Here is a 12739-nt window from a genome sequence, read left to right as displayed (position 1 = left end):
ATAAATTATATAATATATTAGTAGAGTTTGGAATACCTAAGAAGCTTGTTAGAATGATAAAAATATGCACCAGTGAAACAGAAAGTAAAATTCGTGTGGGTATTAATATGTCTGACAAATTTACAATTCATGATGGGTTAAAACAAGGAGATGCATTATCTCCATTGCTCTTTAATTTTGCCTTAGAATATGCTGTTAGGAAGGTAAAAGAAACTAAAGAAGGACTAAAATTAAATGGTGTGACTCAGTTGTTAGCATATGCAGATGATGTAGACTTACTGGGGGATGATGTGAATACAATTAAGAATAATGCTAAAATATTTTTCAAAACTGCTAAAGAGATAGGTTTGGAAGTTAACACAGATAAAACTAAATATATGCTTACAGGCCGAAACCAAGTGTTAGATAATAATCAAAATCTAATTATTGATAACAACTCGTTTGAAACAGTTTCCAAATTCAAATACTTAGGAGTAATATTAACAAATGAAAATTATATTAAAGAGGAAATAAAAAGTAGGCTTAATTCAGGAAATGCATGTTACTTCTCTCTTCATAAACTTTTGTCTTCTCGTTTAATATCTAAGAAACTAAAAGTTAAAATATACAAAACAGTAATTTTTATCTGTAGTATTATATGGGTGTGAAACTTGGTCCCTTACATTGAAAGAAGAACATAAATTGAGAGTATTTGAAAATAGGATCCTTAGGAAAATCTTTGGACCTAAAAGGGATGAAGAGACAGGTGAGTGGAGAAGGTTACATAATTTAGAACTACATAATTTGTATTCATGTCCAGATATTATTAGAATAATTAAATCAAGAAGACTTAGGTGGGCAGGCCATGTGGCACGAATGGTAGAGGAAAGAGGAGTTTACAGGATTCTTGTTGGGAAACCTGATGGTAAGAGACCAGTAGGAAGGCCAAGACGAAGATGGAGAGACAACGTTGAGATGGACCTAAGGGAAATCGGTAGGGATGGAAAAGAGTATATAGATCTTGCTCAAGATAGGGACAGATGGAAGGCCTGTGTTGCTGCAGCCATGAACCTTCGGGTTTAAGAAGGCTAGAGAGTTAGTTAGTTAGTTACAGTCACGCGGAATTATTATGTATTATTTTTTTCACCGGTTTCACAACAATAAAGCACTTAAATGGACATTTCCACTACTTATTTTAAAGATCATTTTTAAAATCTACGCCATCCACAAATAACCCCTGCAATTTCCCACGTTCATGTGCGTTCATTTTTAGGTAAAAAATCGAGTTTCTAATTTTCGAGCCGGGCGTTGCGCGCAAAACACACCTGCGCCAAGTTGTGACGTCGTCGTTCGGCTCGTCCTGTCGTCTGCACTTCGTGTTGGCTGCATTTGGTGTTAGGACGTGTCTGTGTTTGATATGAGATATTGGATTGGGTAAGATACGTAACTACTAGATGAGGAAATGGTCGTTACCACTAAGCAAGCACTAAGTCAGTGCTTTACCACAGTTTTCTCTGCTGAGTTAACATTACAAATAAGATTTTTTTAGTTACCTTGTGCCGAAACAAGTTTCCATCTTGTGAGTTACACTTACAAGAGCAGAGCAGCCCAAATTTTATAGCTGGTCAGTGTTGTGGATATCACTTCACCATTATGAACAAATACGAGTACCATGATATTTCTCAATGTACCCATGAATGAAAAAAAAACAGACGACTTGTTTGTGTGCGTACATGGACAGGCCACATGAATGATAAGCTACAAAAACAATGAAATTGGTCTGTGAAAGCTATGTAAAAGTGCAAGTTACTAAAAAATACTATTCTATTTGATTACATTGAAGTGCATTACCATGGCGTAACCAGAAATTTTTTTACGGAGGAGGGGGTTCAGGCTCTGATAAAAGTTAAAACATGAAAAAAAATAATGGTTATGATTGCTATTGCACAACAATAACTATTACAAATTAATAAAATAAAAGTTTTTATTTCTATAATAATTTTATTACATCCTTCCTTGAGCAGGCTGTTTTATTCGGTCCACTAGATGAGTGAATATGCAGCGCATAATATATTATATTATATTTTACATTTCAAATACAGTTAGTGTACTGAAATGCAAAGTACGTACTATATTTTGTTATTTACATTCACACGCCTTGTTCAAGAAAAAAATAACTTAGGAGTAAATTTTGGTCATATAGTGCGACCTCTGACATAAGTAATCTAATTTTTGCAATTTTGAAAACATGAATCACCTATTTCTTGGATGAAATAATAAAAATATGGTTCCTGCATTTTACATTCAACTTTTTCGATCTCGAGCATTTTTTACTTTAATTTTTCTGCTGGAATCATGGGCGTCGAAAGGAGGGGACTCGGACGCACTTCCCCTTTGCAAATTGGCATCGTTCATTTCAAGTAAAAAAAATGAAAAAAGCTTGTTATTTTTATTGTTAATAGGGCAAATATAGATCATTTAGTTAGTATTTGAACAGAATATAGCGACAGTAGAAAGTGTGTTAGATCAAGAAATTGAAAGGAAAATATAGAAAACAAGTTGTATCTCCATGTTCTACCATTTAATCCAAGAAATAAATGGTTCCATAGTTTTCAATATACCAAAAAATATAGTTTTATGGGAGAGGTCACAACATAAACCTTATGAGTAAAATTTTCCCCTACCTTTTACGAATGATGTATGCAAAAGTTAATAACAAATACAATAACTGTGAATTTCAGTACACTGAGTGAAATGTGAAGAAAAAGAATTAATGTATGAAATAACTTTGTACTAGATATTCACTCATCTGTTTATTTTTATTGTAAAATAAATATTTTATTATTATCAATTTTTATTATTGCTATTATTTCTACTATTCAAGTTTTATCATTTCCCGAGCTCCAACAAAAAATTCTGGTTGGAATAATATCTAACTGAAATTTATTTCTGTTATTATTATTTGCAATAAAAATTATATACTTTCTGTTTTATGTAACTTGAAATGAACGATGCCAACTTCTAGGAGCTTGTCACGGACCGGTTCGAACCCCCGCCCTTTCCGACGCTCATTTGCATTACGTACATTTATTTTCAGCTAGGTAAGAAAAAAGAAAGAAAAACGCTGGTTTATACCGTCGTGCAAAAATACACTGACATTTTTCTCCAGGTAAACTTATTGCACTGCAGTAATACCAGCGTTACTAATAATAACTGACAATTAGGAATGACAGCTACTGAGAAAAACCTTTCAACAGAATAATATTAAATGATCTTGAATAAGCTGTCGATGAATGTAAACACCATGTCAAATTTTCCTTGCAAATCTCAACTCGTTGCTTTCGCTCCTCTTATCTATGCTCTATCCAATATCAGTTGTGCAAAATATGGAGCTACCGTGAATGCATTTGCTCATGTTAGATTGCCGGAATTGGCTTTCGTACATCTCTCGCAAGTCATAATCCAAACTTTAATTTTGAAAATCACAGAGAATCCTCTTCAATATTCAGCTTTACAAACACGAGGAGCAACGAACTCTTTCGTGCATGGATTTCTAGGGCGCTAAGCAGACGACCGACTTCACTGCCGAACGAGAACGTCATAACTGGAATATCCAATCAGAGGCCGTTCGATTTTCGTGACGTACAGCATCAATTTGACACTACTTCAAAGGCCAAATTTTCGCAAACTATTTTGCACAATGTTAATATGAAATGAATGGCATGCAGTGATACAGTTAAAAATCATATCTTAGGTTAGAGTGGAAATGTCCATTGTGAAAATCGCAAGTGACGTAAACAAGTGCTGTGCAAGTTTTAAGGCTTTTTTGAGTTCCGATATCTTTTCTGTTGTTGGCGATCGTCTTTTCAAGAATCTTAGTTTTGCAGCACTGATTATTCAACTATCATTTTCAGACATAATTTCTGAGGTTATGATGGAATAACACTTGCAATTTAATGTGATAACAGCACGTTCAGCATCAATTTCTCCATGTATTTATATGGGAGAACAACTGCCCATCAAATGCGTGGGGACACAACAGGGGTGCTGCTACCTACAATAGTTTGCTTTGACCAGGCCCATTTGCCAAAAGTTCTGAAAAAAAATATCATGGGCGTCGGGACGGGGGGGGGGGGTCGAACGGGTAATTGACATAGTTCATTTAAAGATAAAAGAATACCAAAAGCTTGTTACTCTTATTGTTAAGAACAGAAATAAAGTTCATTTAGTTAGTATTCGAACAGAAAAATCAAAGTAAAAATGCACTGGATCGAAAATATTGAGTGAAGAATACAGGAACAAGGTTCTATTCTACCATTTCATCCAAAGAACCAGGGACGTAGCTAGGTTGATTAGTTTAGGGGGGCCCAAAACTTAAGATTTTTTTCTAACAAACCATTAAAAACTAACACTATTAATATACATAAAGGCGTACATACAGTATGTGTGTGTGCTTTATTTATATATATATATATATATATATATATATATATATATATATATATATATATTGTTGGAAGAGAACATTATATTCTCCTGTAGCCCCTAAAATTTACGAATATAGACTCTCCAAATCCACAGCCATTATTCGGGAATCTAAATGCACAATGAACGCAATAACTTAATGGCATCTAGACAGTCTTTAAAAATCCATGTATTTTCTCTTATGTCAGATTTGAGATACCAAGAACAATGTCATTAGTTGTTACTCCTTAGATTTGTAAATTTGCTCGAAGAAAATTGAGAAGTAGAGAAAACACTCTTCCGTGGGTTTAGATATAAAAGGGTGTTGAAATCAGGTGTACAAGTATGACAACGGTGCGAAAATGAAATGTTTGTGTAATGAGTTCAAGATAGGCATTCCATGTATATTGTTTATACCAGAATCGAATCCGGCGCCCTTTAGTGCAAGGCGACACCGTTAATCACTATCCCATGGGCCATGCCAGAGTCTTTTGTGGCGTCGTACTGTACACATTGGAGAATGATGACGATATATATGAAATTTTAGGCACACGTCTAATCTTCTTTGTGCGTGCGAAACTGATTATATGATGGCAATAGAAATAACAAAATTCCCGCGCGCTGAAACTATTGCCCTCTCGTCTTTGGTACGACAGGTTCCAGGTTTTATCCCTGGAAGGAACTCCAAAATTTCTGTGATGGCCCAACATCGTGAGGACAATTGGGAAGCTACTTGAAATCAACATGTAAGCGAATGCCACTCTCAAAACTAGATAGGACTCGATGACATGACCTCGTGTCACCGAATGGAAAAACACTTTGCAGGATTTGTCCTTCAAAATTAATTTTACTGAATAATTGTAGTTTTCTTTAGAGGAACTAAACATTGCTTTTTTGCACAGTACAATGTTGCTTTCTTTCACCCTACTTTTATAGTTATACATTCAAACAATTCCACTCCCGAAGCATGAGCATAACACGCTACGAAACCAGAGGTTCCAGGTTCGGACCTCTAACAGGTGTGGTTGCATCATGTCTCTCGCATCGCTATTCCTTCGGTTCATCATTCAATCTCATCGTCGCATTTAACCCAAGAGTTAGAAACGCGGCATAAAATAATGAAATAGAAATGATTGATTCATTCATTTTAGATCAATTTTCTGAAACTTTTTGCCTAATTGTGAAGATGAGAATGAGTTAAGATTAAATCGATGAAAGGACCATTGCAAAGAAGACAGGCCAGGATTCGAAACCCGGACACACTGCTTCATAGCGTAACCTGCTAACCACTCCACCACGGAGTTGTCAGCCCAAATTGAAATAGAAAATGCAGTCTTGAATTTGCAGGTGCAGAGTTCACCTCCAAGGGCAAAAGATTTTCGCTCCCACTAGGTTAGGCAAATAACAGAAAATGCTTTATAATTAATTTGGCTCTCCATATTTCGTGATATTATTATGTAAGTAACTATTTTTCGTTATATACAAGGGTCGTTCAAGGTTGGCCACGACTTTCGTGCGTAAAATATTAATTAATCAATGTAGCGCTGCATTACTTCGGCAGGACAGACAATGATTCCTTACGAGTAACCATGATCCCTTGGGACGCATTTGGCGCATGCGCAGTAGTGTAAACAAAGATGGCGGCATGTAGTGTATCTGTTGCTGTGGAACGGCGGTGTATAATGAAATTTCTAGAAGGTGAAACCTGCTGAAATTTGGCGTAGACTGCAAGCACAGTATAGTGAACAAACACTGTCACAGGAAAGAGTGTACGAATGGTGTCAACAGTTCAGTGAAGGGCGGGAGTTGGTAGCAAATGAACCACACGCAGTGGCGCAGGAACGGGGGGGTACAGGGGTACATTGTACCCCCGCAAATTTTTGAAGGGGGGGTACTGTACCCCCTAAATCCGTAAATGGAGTTGTACCCCCTGTATCCCCCTTTGGTAATTTGACAGCAGACGGAAGGTGCTGCTGTTAAAATTAGCTATTATCAATTCGCCCAATAAAAAATGTATTATTGTTTATAAATTTTAAGCATTATAGACCTTACCACAGAAATTCAAAACATTTAATTGTAAACTTATTATACTACATTGTGCTTGCTACTAGTTAGTTCATTGACGTAAGTTCTTGGAAACCTCTTTAACGAGATGAAAATTGTTTAAAATGTGTGTGGAACGATGGAATCAGATTTACTCTCAGACAATTACGCTGCAGACGATTGCTGTTTTGCGTAAGGGGGGGGGGTACACATTTCTAAAGCAGTGGTCGCGTCGATTCGAAGATAAGATACAAATCTTCATCAAAAGAGTATATGACTGACCCCATTTTCTTTTGAATATTTATAATGGAATTTTCCGAAACGGAACACTTACACGAACGAGACGAGACACGACAGACCAACTGGGGGGGGGGGTTACAATGCACTCCTGTACCTCACCCATATTTTTCATAAATTTGTAAGATGGTGTTGGGAAAACTATACTTAAACCTATATATTAAGATATATTTTTTTAAAAAAAAATAGAGTGCCGATTAGCCTATCTGAGAATGAGGTAAATTTGGAATAAGTTTTCATAACTTCAGAGTGGAAACCGAAAGAAAAATAAACACAAACAAGAACGAGAAGGACCTCACCACACAGGATACAAGATGAGGCTGTGACAATTCTCGACTCATCGCATCGCGATACCATTCCTAGGTGAAATGAAATATTTCCTAGACATTTAAACATGGTGCAATTTGCGATTTTATCAGAGGGGGGACTATTTTTTACCTATGTATTAATTATACTTATAATTGGACATAAATTGCTTAAAATCTAATAGTGATATCGAATGCAACACAAACACAACGCCATTTTATGTTAAACTCTAAAGTCAAATTGTAAGAAAATTACATTAGTCAGATGAATGTACGAGATAAATGAGACTCACTGCAGGTTCTATTGGTAGATTTTGGATTGGATTTACAAGGTCTCTGGGAGTAAGATGGGAATATTTGATTGATTGATTTGGTTTATTTTACTTCGCATTTCTGCCACTTTTGGCAGATGAGGATGAGTGATGATGATGATGATATGATATGATGAAATTGATGGACACTCAAAAATAACACCCATGGGCAGGCCAGGATTCGAACCTGGGACCTCAGGCGTCATAGCGAGCTATGCTAACCCCTCCGCCACGGAGTACGGCGAGGTGGGAATGTGTTTTGGATTTTCTTTGTAGATGCGAAAATCTTTAACTGTGACGCGCACATGCTTCTGCTTACATTAAAGTTTACATTTTCACATAAACGAGAAATTGACATGTCATCCTAAAACACACGCATGTATCTGCATTTAATACCACTACATACGAAAATAAACCTTGGCCGGCTCTTCACATGGTCCACCAAAAGTTGAAAAGAAAGAATAAACTTTTGAGGGTATGGCTTTCCTTGCTACTTCTGAGAGCTGAAGGATTTCGGTTTTGTACATGAACCGAATGATATTACTTTCAGTACTTGAAGAGCGTCATTAGGTACAGCTAATTATATTACAAATAAATGATTTGTCATATTTTTCACAAATATTTCAAAGTTAGACTTCTTACGATTTGTTTGGGAACCATCTGAACTAATTTTATCTTTTTTAATACAACACCCTATAGATGTCTGAGAAAATACCAAATACATGGCTTCTAAAAGGCATTGGATGTAGTACACATCTGCCATAAATGGTTTAAAGATATTTTTATGCGTAGCTATGGACTTTTAAAATTAGAATGAACGGAACTTAAGTGGAACTCTACATAATAATGTAGTTTCTATATCCAGTGGGTGAGAGATGATTATTCCTGGTTGGGGTGGCTCAAGATCCCCCTCACTCCTGATTTTCCGTTCCGTGAAATCCAAATAAGCCCAGAATGAGGTCCAGAGCTTAGCCTTATATGTTTCAGAATTGTTATCTGATTTTAAAATCTGTTTTTTTTTGTTTTTTTAAAACTTAAATTCTAACAAAAACAATGAAAAATATTTATGCATATTTTGCATTAAATAACAGGGCATTCGTGTGTGCTGTTCTAAAAGAGAATATTTCTCATGGCTTCACATTATACCTAGGTATCAAGGACGTTTTTGTGGGTTGCAGGGGGTCCGGACACCTTCCCCCCGAAAGACTTACCAAGTAGCAAAAGTAATTTATCAAAATATAATTGTTTAGCATTTGATATACTCAATTTTCGTCAATGCCAATACCATGCTTGAACAGCGTAACAATTAAAAGTTAGGGTGCGGCAGAAATATCTCCCGGATTTCATTTGTGAATAACAAAGCAACGATAGATGTTATGCAAAACTTTATTGCACAGTTGGAAAGAACATGGTTTACCATTTTATTGCACATTTGCAAAGAACAAAATGTTCCAATTATTTTTTACAAAATTGCCACAGGTCACCATTTTGGGTGACATAGTTGACTTTGTTTTAAAATGATATCGTCCAAATGCCGATCTGCACGGTGTACGCATTTCTGAAGTCTCGCCCTGAAGTTCTGCATTACCCTCCTAGTCATGTCTGGTCGATATTGCCGCTCTTTCCTGTCTGATACCATCTTTCAGATAATTGGCTGTCCTCGGCCATCCGTGGTAAACTTTAGAAAGAAAGAAGTCGCAGGGTGCGAGCTCGGGGGAACGAGTTGGCCATGGAAGGTGACTTAAAAGTGAGATCAGACGCCCTGGAAACATTTCACGTAGCACGTTCATCGATACGCGTGCTGTGGCACCATCCTGTTGGAACCACACAGCCAATTTGCCACGTTCGTTCGATTGCGGCTGCAGGAAGTTGCGGAACATCCATACATAACGGTCAGACGTTACATTAACTGCGTGCCGTCTTCCTCAAAAAAGTAGGGGCGTTCATGGAGTTGTCTCGGTACATATGGGAAACAAAATGGTAATCCTTGTTCTTTCCAACTGTGAAATAAAATTTTGCATAACATCTATCGTTGCTTTGTTATTCATGAATGAAATCCGGGAGTTATTTCTGCTGCACCCTGTATACTCAATGGTTTTATCCGCTGAACTTATTGGAAGGCAAGGAATTTGGCTCATACGGCTTTGAAGGATTCCAAAGATTTATGCACACTACTAATGATAATATCCATAAAATATTAATCAGGAACTTCACTTTTCGTTAATTGGATCTAACTCCTTTTTTGTTATTCAATAAATATTCAATTCTTTTTCTATCCGACATTAAATTCCTTGCCAGGGCAGTTGTTTTTGTGCAAATCTTGGCGATCTTAACTACACGTAAGCTAGATAATGAATACTTGCTGTTATATTTCTATTCTTTTACTATCTTTTACCTATTCATGTAATAATAACAATACAATATTAATTAATGTACATATTTAATTAATTAATATATTAATTTAATTAAATATAATTATCCTAATTATTATTATTATTGCGACACTTGATTGGACATATATATATATATATATATATATATATATATATATATATATATATATATATATGGGAGGCTGAATTTTGTACCCCCCCAAATGAAAAACGTTCCTGCGCCACTGACCACACGGACACGTTCGCCCAACTGCAGTCACTCCGGTGAATATCGGTGTTGAGCAAGTTATCCATGTGGAATTTTTTTGGAGAAGGGTGCCACAATTAATGCCAGTATTACTCAACACTGCTTCACGGTGCTGTACGTGGGGCCGTTCGGAAGAAAAGACCTGGGATGTTGTCGGAACATGTCATTCTTCTCCATAACAATGCCAGGGCACACACGGCCCATTTGACTCAAACAACACTGGCCAAGTTGCACTGGGAGGTTTTACCCCACAGTCCTTACAGCCCAGATGTAGCCCCCAGTCTATTCCACTTGTTTGGGGCTCTTAAAGAGCATTTGGGCGGAACGTGCTTGCAGACAGATGAGGAATTCAAGAACGCTGTCCTGCAGTGGTTACGACACCAACTTACTTCTTTCTACGGCAAAGGCATCAAGGAACTTCCACAACAACGGCAACAGTGTCCGTATGTTCGGGGGGAATACTTTGAAAAACTGACATAGTTTGGTGCTTCTATGCATTTGTATGTATATTTCCTGTCTATAAATAAAAGTCTTGGTCAACCTTGAACGACCCTTGTAACTTCGGATTAATTCTATTTGTATGTGTAGTCAACTTTCCCGCCTAAGCAGCAGCAGCCCAACCTGGCCAAATGTTGGGCCAGGGTTGTTCAAGATCCAGGAATTTTAAATAAATTCAATTCCCGTTCAGGAGAGAAAATTAGCAAGCGTAAATGGGTTTTGAACCGTAAGGAACCTTTTCATCTGTAAAGTTTTCAATTCGGTCCAGGAATATTTTTTCCTGATGAATTTAAATTTGGTCCAAGACCCTTACTTCCTGATGCATTTAAATACGGTCAACGAACATTTTTTTCCGGATCAGTTTAAATAGTGTCGAAGTTCCGTATTGACATGAAACAATTGGCAACTTGGTACGAATTTAAATTGTGCGAGAAAAAAGGTTCCGGTCCTGTTACGAAACCCTATAGAACAGGGCCTCCCCGATGGCACAGTGGTAGCGTCGTTGCCTTGTAATCAAGGGGTCCCGGGTTAGATACCCGGTGGAGGCACATAGTGATTCGGATCCCACTTTAAACTGTAGGTCCAGTCCTGGTTGGTCTTACTGTGCATAAAGTTGACTTAAAATCCCAAATCAACCAACCAACCCTATAGAACAAATTAGAATGTATGCGTTCCTTGATCTTTAACAATCCCAGGGTTGTTAATGGTCCAGGACTTGTAAATAAATTTCCCATCCGGGAGAGAAATTCAACTAGTGTAAATGGGTTGTAGGCCTCAATTCGGTCCAGGAGCTTTTTTTCCGTATGAATTTAAATCCTGTGCAGGTATTCTTTTTCCGGTTGATTTTAAATATTGTGCAGGAAGATTGTTTGCGGCTGAATTTAAATACGGTGCAGAAACCCCTTTGTCCGGTTGAATTTTAATACGGTCCAGGAACCTTTTTTAATGGAACAATACACTACTTGGACCGAATTTAAATTGTGCGAGAAAAAAGTTTCCGGTCCTGCAACGGAACCCAATAAAACCCATTAGAATTTATGGGTTCCTGAACCTTTGACAACCCTGGTGGAGGCTAAATGAAGAAAAATCACAAAAAGTCGCAATATTTGTTATGAACGTAAAATTTTCAGCAAACGTAGAACAGTTTGCCGGGGCCACGTGAACGTTTCGGGGGGCCAGTGCCCCCCGTGCCCCTCCCTAGCGACGTCCCTGCAAAGAACAAATGGTTCCACAGTTTTCAAAATTGTAATAATTACAGTTATAGACGGTGTTAAAGGCGGGGCTACTGCGGAGCATGCGCACTCGTCTGGCCCCCTTCGAACATCCGGTTACGCTTACGGTGTTATGGGCGTTAATATGAAAGGGCAAAGTGGAGATTATTTTACAATGAAATAGGGCGTCAGCTGTGTAGCAGATGGTTGTACATTTCGATCGGGAACAAATTTATTGAGTCAAGTATCACTTCGTAGGTTTCCGAAGAACGTAGAGAGACGAAACCTATTGATATAAGCAGAACGAAGAAAGGATTGGTACCCGGAAAGGATTTGTACGACTTGTATTTTGTTACAAACATGTTGATCATATATCTGCGTATTGTGTTGAGGTGAAAAGCAAGCCTCTTAGTGAGGTTTCAAACCGAAGCGACACGCGACAGCAATGGTTCGTACCGAAGTGACAAGCGACACAAGCCCATTTAGTCTATAATTATGCATTTACCGCTCATGGGAAATCAAGTCTCAGGCGGCACAATACACGCCATTGGAAATCTGAGCGACACGTGCAGCTTGTCGTGTCGCTTCGGTTCGAAAAATTTCATTGATCACTGAGGATTCACTTTTAAGTGGCACGGAGATTATACATCGAAGCGACAAGCAACAGCCATTTACTCTAAAGGAAACAATTCACTTTGCATACGAGTACAAAAGACCGAGGCGACACGATGCATGGTACTGAGAAAACAACAGTCCAGTTCAAGCGACACGTGCATTTTCTCGTGGTGAATTGGTTCGAAAGGAAGCTTTCAGACTGCAGCGATACGTCTCTCTTTGAAACCAACATTCAAAAATAAACAACACCTTCCGAATTAAAGAGACACGACAAATTGCAGGTGTCGCTCGGAATGAGCCGTCTTATCAATACAGTGCATTGTGTTGCACCGGGCCTGTTATTTGCGAAAGCGTGACTGGTGAATGGTTTGCTTTA

Source organism: Lepisma saccharinum, chromosome 7 (genome assembly GCF_977018435.1).
Source record: "Lepisma saccharinum chromosome 7, izLepSacc3.1, whole genome shotgun sequence".
Classification (NCBI taxonomy): Eukaryota; Metazoa; Arthropoda; class Insecta; order Zygentoma; family Lepismatidae; genus Lepisma; species Lepisma saccharinum.
This window is presented reverse-complemented; position numbering follows the sequence as displayed.